Source organism: Chenopodium quinoa, unplaced genomic scaffold, assembly GCF_001683475.1.
Source record: "Chenopodium quinoa cultivar QQ74 unplaced genomic scaffold, ASM168347v1, whole genome shotgun sequence".
In the NCBI taxonomy this organism is placed as follows: domain Eukaryota; kingdom Viridiplantae; phylum Streptophyta; class Magnoliopsida; order Caryophyllales; family Amaranthaceae; genus Chenopodium; species Chenopodium quinoa.
This window is the reverse complement of record NW_018743946.1, coordinates 2,847,358-2,857,250: the sequence shown is the minus strand read 5'-3', so window position 1 is coordinate 2,857,250 and position 9,893 is coordinate 2,847,358. Positions and strand designations below refer to the sequence as shown.

The 9,893-nt window shown below is 38.4% G+C and overlaps 1 non-coding gene across 1 annotated transcript; it reads left to right on the top strand.

The window, feature by feature from the left end:
* Nucleotides 1–4: 4 nt before the first annotated feature.
* On the top strand, nt 5–77 carry TRNAA-UGC. Its single transcript has one exon. It is a non-coding gene; the product is annotated as a tRNA-Ala (tRNA).
* The last annotated feature ends 9,816 nt before the right edge of the window (nt 78–9,893 follow it).

Genomic DNA, 9,893 nt, shown 5'->3' with positions numbered 1-9,893 from the left:
ATTAGGGGATGTAGCTCAAATGGTAGAGCGCTCGCTTTGCATGCGAGAGGCACGGGGTTCGATCCCCCGCATCTCCATAAATAAATAAAGTCTCCATTTTTTAAGAGCGTTTGGAGCGCCACATAAGAAAAGGTATATTTTCAACTTATTAAAAATTAGATTATATTTTATTTTAGAATTAAAATGAAATTTTAAATTTTTACCACGTAGGTAAAAACGACGTATAGTAATTTATTAAGATTTTAATTATTTAAGAACACTAAATTTTATCATTTTTATTTGTTACAAAACTAAAATTTATGTTTAGATATTAGGATTTATATTATTTAAAAAACTAAAAATTATATTTTGATATTTGAAAATATAAATTATCATTTGATGTTAATGGTTTTATGTAAATATCTGATGATATGATATTTTCATACAAAATTTTAAAATTTATAATACAAGAAAAAAAATTAAGAGATCACCAAAAAAATATTTATATACAAAATGTATATAAAAATTCGTGCATCGCACGCCACATAATCAAAAGTAATATTTCGACCAATGAAAAATTAGATTTATATATTAATTTAGAATTTAAATTTTCATTCGCCATTTAAGAAAAAATTAACAAATGAAATTTGAGAATTGAAAACAAAAAAAATAGTAATTTAAGATTTAAATTATGAAAAAAAAACAAAAATTATCTTTTATATTATCTTTTACATTATGATTTATATTATTTTAACAAATAATTAGAAATTAAAAAATATATTTTGATTTAATGATTTTATCTAACTATCCGATGAATGAGATAATATTTATTTCAATTTATAAATTCAAGTTCTATATACCTAAAATTTGAATAAGAATAATTTAAAACTTAATAAAATATTTTACCTTAAATTAATGTTAAAATAATAGAATAGAAAATAAAAACAAAAAATATTAAGAAATTACAAAAAAAAATATACGAAATGAAATATCTAAAAACCGTGCATCGCACGGGCTTACATCTAGTTAACCAAAATGTCGTTCACTCCGTTAGTCATTACTGTTTAATCATAACACATGTCATGATATGATTGGTCCATTTATCTTAATTCATAAGAATTAAAAAAAAACATAAAAAATTAAAAAAAAAATCCAAAATTTTCCCACCCACCTACCCACCACCGCCAAACCCTAGCCCCTTCCCTAATCTCACCGGAAAACAACCTTTTGAAAACCTTGATGGCATTTGGTAAATTATTAAAGTGATCAGTGACATTTGATGAAATATTTGTATTATATATTTCAATAATTTGTAATTAAAAATATTAATACTACAAGTATATTGGTAAATGGAAAACATTAAAGTGAGAAGATCATTGTGAAACAAAGGGAGTGTGTGAGAAGATACCGATATCTGGTACAGTGTCGATATCTATTCGTTTACAATCACTAGTAGAATAAACGTAATGGCAAGTGGTTCAAACCCCCTAATGGCAAGCGGTTTTGAACCGCATGGGCTTAGGGGGCTTGCCATTAGCCATTTAAATGGCAAGCGGTTCAGAACCGCTTGCCATTACTAGAGAAAGGGCAGCGGTTTTGGCGCCAAACCGCTGCCCATTATGGGTATTAAAAATAAAAAATAAAAAAAAATTTGGGTTTTTTCCACATAAATTGATATATAAACCAAACATATGTAAAAACATTAATATTTTTATTAATTATTTGTTGTAATATTACATTTACATTAAAAAAAATTAATTCAACTAATAAAATTAATACAAATAATATTCCTCAAAAAAAATTAATACAAATAATAAAAAAAAAAAACTCATGTTCTAGATCAGACTTCCAGCCACGACCTCCAACACCACCGTCCAGCACCACCACCCACCACGACCCCCACGAGCAGCCACCACCATCAGAACCCCCAACTGTCCCCCACCCACCAAACCCTCACCGAAACCCACCACGACGCCCCACCACCCCTCACCCACCAGAACCACCAACTAACCCCCACCCACCAAACCCTCACCGAAACCCACCACGACCTCCCACCACCCCTCACCCACCAGAACCACCAACTAACCCCCACCCACCAAAACCCTCACTGAAACCCACCAAAACCCTAACCCAAACCACAACCCCCACCCACACAACCAGACCCCCAACCAAACCACGACCAGACCCCACCCAAACCACGACCCCCCACCCACCACGACCGTACCCCCACCAAAAATAAATCTAAAATCGAAATTTAAAAAAAAAAATCGACCCACCTTACAAAAAAAAAAAAAAAAAAAAAAAAAAAAAAAAAAAAAACCATCTAGCCCACCACGACCTCCACCCACCGCCATGAAAACGCCAATTTGGGCTTGAAATTAAGGTTTTAAAGGTCAAATTCGACCATAAAAACTCTAGATCTAGAGTTTTCATGGTCGAATTTGACCTAAAAAACTTGAACACCCAAACGCATGCACGAATTTGCTTGAAATCGTACTCGAAATTTGCTCAAAATTGTCCTCAATCTACTCGAAAACTTGGTGTTTTGGTTGAATTTGCTCGAATTTTTTTGGTTTTGGTTCGATTTTTTGGAGATGAGAAAGAACAAAGAAAAAAAGAAAGTATTGAAGGAAAGAGAAGAGGAGAGAGGGGGAAAACGGGAGAAAGAAAGAGGAGAGAGATAGAGCACCGAAAATGAAAGAGGAGAGAGAGAGAGCTGAGTAAAGAAAGAGGAGAGAGAGAAATAAAGGGAGGGGTGGGCACGGTTTTAATGTTTTTTATAAAATGGCAAGCAGTTTGGGGTTGAATCGCTTGCCAATATACCGCTTGTCATTTATATATTGGCAAGCGGTTCGCGCCAAAACCGCTTGCCATTCAATATTAGAATTTTTTTAAAAAAAAACTGGGTAAATGGCAAGTGGATTTTTAAAACCGCTTGCCATTTGGGGCTTCCCATCAAGTATTTTCTACTTGTGAATCTAAACAGGTTTGGACTTATGCTGATAAAACCCATATCGGTAACGTCACATAACGGCATGGATTCGGCACCTCTTAAAACTGAGCACGTGGCGTTGGTTAATTGACACTTGACATAAAGTGGTTTGCATGGCACCTGGAAGTTGAAATCATTATAAGTAGGTAGGATTCTCCAAATCAAAAGGTAGAATTTATTACACTCTTTCTCTCTCTCTTTCTCTCTCTCTCTCTCTCTCTCTCTCTCTCTCTCTTTCTCTCTCTCTTTCTCTCTCTTCATATAGTCTCTTCTTTTCTCTCAAACACTTTCCAACTTTATCACCGGAGTGGTTATCCCCGGATTCACCCCGGGCTTAGCTAATCTTCTCTTCCTGTGTAGGTTCTTAGCCAGACGATAGGGTGTTCACGGATCTCAGATACTGGCAATCGGATCTAAATAGAAACAATTTGGCGCTAGAAGGAGGGGAAAATGATTACTTCTATCGGCTAAGGACCTTACACAGAGAAACCATGGCCGGTAACAAAGAACCATCTGGAAGTAACAATGGGGAAAGCAGGATAATTAATCTTGGGATTGGATCGCAACCAAAGGTTGCGATAGAGGATGAAACGCACACCCTGGAAGGAAATCAGTTTAATATGCCGATAACTCTAGAACGGCATATTGGTGTAGTGGCAGATCCCATGGCCGAGTTTACCCCAAAGGATTTGGAGATAGCTGCCAGGGTGATGTCGGCTCTGAGCAAGAAGAGGAAGGAAAGTGAGGCTGGAACTACCTAGGGTTGCAGGAGGGGTACCCATTGTAAATCTTGATAGTCAACGTAACCAAGTTGTGAGCTCGCCGAGGCACCCTTATAGAGAAGTGTCGCCACCAAGGATACATACAACTGCCTAGGAGACAGAGGCACAATCCTCTAGTCATGCCATTAATACTAGAAATCAGCGGTAGAGAAGCTCGCAGAATGCTCGACAAGGGGTGATCCGAACAAATGTTCAGCTAAGGGCATCACTGTTTACACAGGAATCTTGGATCAACCGATGGAAAAGGTTAAAATGCTAACATGTAGATATGATGGAAAAGGTGATCCAAGCAGGCTCATATCATCCTATCAGGGGTTTTTTGGGTGTTTTTATCCCTCGAGAGATTTACAGCTCGAAGACTGGTCGAACGCGGCCTGTACCTGCAAAATAACGATGCTCCCGGTGGTTGGAGCTCCGCCTTCGACGATCAAGTTAGAACTTGAGCGAGAAAAGGAAAATATGCGAAAATTGAAGTAAGATCTTCCCGGATTCCGAGATCAGGTGTTCTCTGATGTAAGAGAATGTAGGGTAGGTGTAATAAATGATTGAATGTGTCTCAAAAATGGGGGATATCTCCCTATTTATAGGGTCATTGGGAAGGGTGCCCTCTCTTAGGTCATTTAACCTAGATTTGGTGGGCTGCGCCGCTTTGCGGCGTTTCTTGGGAATTTGGCCTTGAAGGTCGCATTTTCAGAAGGTATCTGAGGCTGACACGTGTCAGCTGGCTATTGGCCAAAATGGACCTGCCTGGGCTGAACACGTGGCCCTCTCTGATTGGTCCACATGAATAGGGTATTTTTACCCAAAATAAGGGGGACATGATTTTGTATACCAATTCGAATGCGGTTTGGTGCAAGGTCTCTCCGACCACCCTAACCGGAGAAGCATTAGATTGGTTTAACAATCTGGGAAGTGGTACATTGGATAGCTTTGAGAAGCTAATGGAGATGTTTGTGGGGCAATATATCAATAACAACGTTCGGTAGAGAACTTCTAGGGAGTTAATGGCCGTAGGGAAAAAAGCAGATGAGTCTCTAAGGGACTACATCAGGAGGAATAATGAAGCAAACATAATTCCAAATTTACAACGGGAAATAGCCGTTATGGCATTAATGAATGGCCTAAATGATTTTGAGTTTAAGCGGTACTTAACAAGAAAAAACTTGCTGACACTAGCAGCAGCTTTTAACAAGTCTCATGACTACATAAAAAGCGAAGAGCTAATGAAAACAAGCAGTCGGGTCCCCCCAACAGAGAGAGTGCAGTATTCTTCTGCGGGAGCGGTCTCAGGAAATGGAAGGCCGAAAAATCCGGCCCTAATGAGGGAAAGAGGAAATCGGCAGGAGGTCAGGGGTGCTAAAGCACCGATGCGATACAACACATATTGTAAGGAGGGTGTGCCCATCGTAGGGGATCATTCTCCTTAAATACCCATGGCCCTTTAAAAGCCTAGGACTTTACACTTGTTAGGGTTATTAGGATTTGAATTCCTAACTGTTTGGGGGACCTTAAATTAGAATTGATCCTATCATTACACTTTTTTTGTAAGAAACAAGTAGGAGTTGCCAATGAGAGTTTTAGGAAAACTCATAAACCTCGTTCATGTCTTTCTCCCAAGTAGAGTTCTAGGGATATTTAGCACGAATTGTAAGTTTGCCCATGCCCAAATCGGTCTACGTGTACCAGAAATGAGTTCGGGTGCAAGGGTACTAAAAATAACGTTCCTTTTAGGGAGGAATCGCTATTCTAGCCCTAGTGCGGCCTCTACTAGCTCTTCCTTTTTCACAATTTCATCACCAAACAAATATATGGAACGTGATACCTAAAAACTAAGTTAGTTGATTTTATATACTCACGTCAATCACATAGGAATTAAATTGCAAAATTTGTTATTCTTATTTAATCAACATTCGTGAAAAGAACAAAAATAAACAATATTCGCCTTGTCTTAAGTGATAAAACAACAATTAATTATCAATTTATAGTCTTGATTAACAAAATAATACTATGTGAATTAATTAATTAAAAGTTTTTTTAAGTGATCAAACAACACTAATTAATCAATTTAAGTCATTTAGACAAGAAAAGAAAATTGAATTATCTAAGTGCTCATGAAACTAACGTTCTTCTTTGTATGCTTAGATCTCCGTTTTAGATTTTTATAGACCTTATTTCTTATTTGTACCTCCAAGGTCTTCAATGGATTCAATTACAGTTGGAAAATATTTGGGAAGAAAGAAAAATAGTATGGTAGTAAGAAAACTTATGAGATTAGGGTTTTGAGAATGGTAGGGTTCGAATTCTGATTTTTCTGTCGTGATTAGGGCTGGACGAAGACCCCTATTTATAGGCATAGAAATCTAGGTTTAGGGTTTTAGAGTTGCGGCGTTAGGTGGTACGCGCAGCTCTCTGAGTTGCGCCGGGTGCCGCGCGCATCTCAATGACTTGCGCTCGCTCGGTGCGGTTTGCCTTATACAAAAATGCGATTTTAAAACTTCTATAACTTTTGATTTAAATGTTTTATTAAGGCATGTGAGATATCATTGGAAATCTATGAATTTCTACTTTCCAATACCGTTAGAATTAGGTTAAAATCTATTATGGACCAAAAGATATGTCCGTTGGTGTGCAAGGGTGTCGGTTTTAGGCCCCAGTTTAGTGTTTTGATCATAACTTCTTCGTTTTAACTCGGAATTGGGATTAGAATATACTTTTGGAAATCTCTTTGAAAGGGATATCCATCTTTATAGGAATTCCATGGAAATTTTATGGTTGGTTTATCTTATTGGCTCGGTTTTTAACAATGTAAGATCCATTGGATCTAGTCATTGCACTTGACGTATTTGGGTCTGTTATTAATCAAGTTTAAACATGTATTTGCACGTTTTAAGACTATTTATTAATTGGACAAGGCTCTAATATAACTTGGTCTCAAATTTGGTTTTTAACTTACATCATAATGCATTTCATAGTCCATAAACACTTCAACTTTGATCTAGCATGAAGAACGGATTTTTGTAACATCATCTCACTTCCTGTTGGGACAGGAGGCCAAAAGCAGGGCTCTACACATATACACCACTGAATACTCCCAGAGCTTCTATATACTTAGTAAACCAAAACAGGGAGGTATGGGTGAGACCCATGCCCATGAAGGCTAAAGGAAGAGATGCCAAGAAGTATTGCATGTTCCATGCATCGAGATGTCGGGCATTATATTGAAGAATGCACGCAGTTGAAAGACAACATTAAGGAGCTGATAAGGAAAGGCCATTTGACTCAATCCCGGCTGCATATGAAAAGAAATCAACCACCACGGTATCGGTAGTTGGAACGTCAGCAGCTAGAGGCAAGGCCTGAAAGGAAGCAAGTATAGATAAGCCGGCAGGGAGACGGTGGACGGCCCCCACTTTCAATAGGGAAGAAAATTAATGTGATAACCGATGGGCCAATTCACAGAAGAACAATAAGTGGAGCACGAAAGCATTTGTTGGAGCACCACCATACAGTGAATGCACTAGATGCCGACAGCCGCCCTCGACTAGCAGATATGCCTGATGTGTTGTTTACAAGAGAGGATGCTAAGGGAATTGTCTTTCCACATGATGATCCCTTAGTGTTGATAACGAAAATTAACAGGGCCGACATCAAGCGAGTCTTGGTGGACGGAGGCAGTTCGGCAAATGTTCTGTTTATGCAGGCTTTCAAAGAAATGATGATAGGCAGGCAGTATTTGACGTAAGTGTCTTATCCGGTGATCGGGTTTAATGGCTCGACTGTGAGGCCGGAGGGAAGCATTTTTTTGCCGGTCAGATTCGGAGATGACACGGCTATAAGGGATGTGATGGCAAAGTTCTTGGTGGTGGATGTACAGTTGGCATACAATGCAATCCTTGGGAGGTCGAAAATACATGATGTGCAGGCAGTGGTGTCAACTTATCATCTCACCATTACGTATGTATTGAATTGGGGGAAAGTGGAGAAGGTGCATGGGGGCAGGTAATTGCAAAGTCCTGCTATGTGACCACTTTAAAGAGTCCGGTGCGAGATAGCCCATTTTTTAATAGCCCAAAAAGGGACAGAGAATCATCGATGCGAGATTTGTCAATGGAAAAATTTAATACGAGGCCGATAATAGTACCAAGGCCGGCACCAGGAAGAGAAACGGTGCAAGTTGAACTTTGGAAAGGCGAACCTATCCTGACAGTGACTGTAGGCACCAACATGGATTCGGAAATGAGTTGTAATCTAATCAGTTTAGTGCGAGGGAACGCATATGTGTTTGCTTTTGCAGCAGATGAAATGCCGGGAATACACCCCGATGTAATGGAGCATAAGCTGAATGTTCATAAAAAATTCAGGCCAGTCAAACAGAAGAAGCGGAACTTCTCAACAAAAAAATATTGAGGCAATACAAGCCGAGATCAATAAGCTCTTCGAGGTAGGTTTCATAGAACCATGTACATACCTTGAATGGTTAGCTAATGTTGTAATGGTGAGAAAGTCGACAGGGAAATGGCGAATGTGCGTAGATTTCACAAATCTGAATAAGGCATACCCTAAGGATTGTTATCCTTTGCCCCGGATAGATAAACTGGTAGACTCCACGTCAGGCCATACAATGCTCAGTTTTTAGACGCATTTCAAGATATCATCAAGTTAGTCTTCATGAATCAGACAGAGTCAAAACGCAGTTCATAACGGATGTCGGGGTTTACTATTACAAAGTCATGTCGTTTGGGTTAAAGAACTGATATGTCCATTTTATATAGTATTTTACCCCCGTCCCGAGGTCATAATTAGTAGTGTTTTTGGCTCTTTAGAGCCACTTTTATTACTAATTGGTTTTTTCTAGTGTTTTCATAGTTTTGGTTGACTTTTGTAGGGATTTGCACTTTCGGAGCATTTTCCCAGGATATTATGAAGTGACTACGAGCATTGGAGGAGCCCGACCAGTTTTCATAGCCCAGGGTCGGTTAGAGTCATCGAACCAGTGATTAAGGGCTTAGCATTTGAGATTCCGAGGCATTTGGACCGAGTATTCAAGACCCGAAGAGGAAATCCGGATTGGGCCGAAGAATCGGAGCCTAATCGAGAAGTCCAAGCTTGCCCAAGTGTCTAGGCCCAACCAAAGTAAGCTCCCACCCGAAGGCGCACCCGAACGGGCGAGGAAGATTAGTTCGCGCCCGGTCGGGCGCGAGAGATGCTCATATTGGAAAAAGGCGAGCCCGATCGGGCGCGAGGTTTTTAGGAGCTGATTTCGGCGATTCATCTTAGTTTTAATTAGGAATAATTATTTTTGTATAAATACGATTTTAATGCTTTCGATTAATACTTCTTCTCTTAGACTTTCACTCTCTACTTAGTTTTAGATTATTTTCTCTCTCTACAACTTTGTTCTCTACTTTGTTTTTAATTCAACTCCTTAATTTTGATTACTTTGGTAACAATTTCTTCTACTTTAATCTCATTTATTTACTTTATTTCTTTCATCATGCCTCCTTTAATTGCTTTGTTTAGTTTATATTTAATTATTTCTGAGTAGTTTTCTTTCTAGGGTTGTGGGGATCCATAAATAATATGAAGGGGTAATTTAGTTGTTGATTGTCAATGCTAGATTAATTTCTTATTGATTGATTTAATGCTCTGTGACTAGATTAGGCCTGATCTTTTATGCATGAGTTTGACAATATTGATTCGAGATTCGACAGATGAGAATTGATGTTTAGGTCTAGTTTCAATAGGCAGGTTAATTTATAAATGGTTAAGTCGAGATTCGAGAGATGAGATTTAATACCGGTAGATTAATTCTGTGATTGTAGTAAGTAGCGAGAGCCCTTTATGATCTGATTAATTGATGCATTGATGATTGATTGTTATGTTTTACTCTGGAATATTATTTATTGGTGAACCTATGCCCTAGGTCTTTTATCCCTTGATTTTCTTCCTACTTTTATTCCATCACACTTTTACTCCTAGTACTTTAGTTCCACTTTTTAATAACAAATCGGTTACTTAATAATTTAGATTGCTTTAATTAATTAGGAATAGAAAGACCAGTTTCCCTGTGGATTCGACCCTACTTCCCTATCTGCATTAGTTAGAGGATTTAGGAATTACTTTTGATTGGGTGATACGAC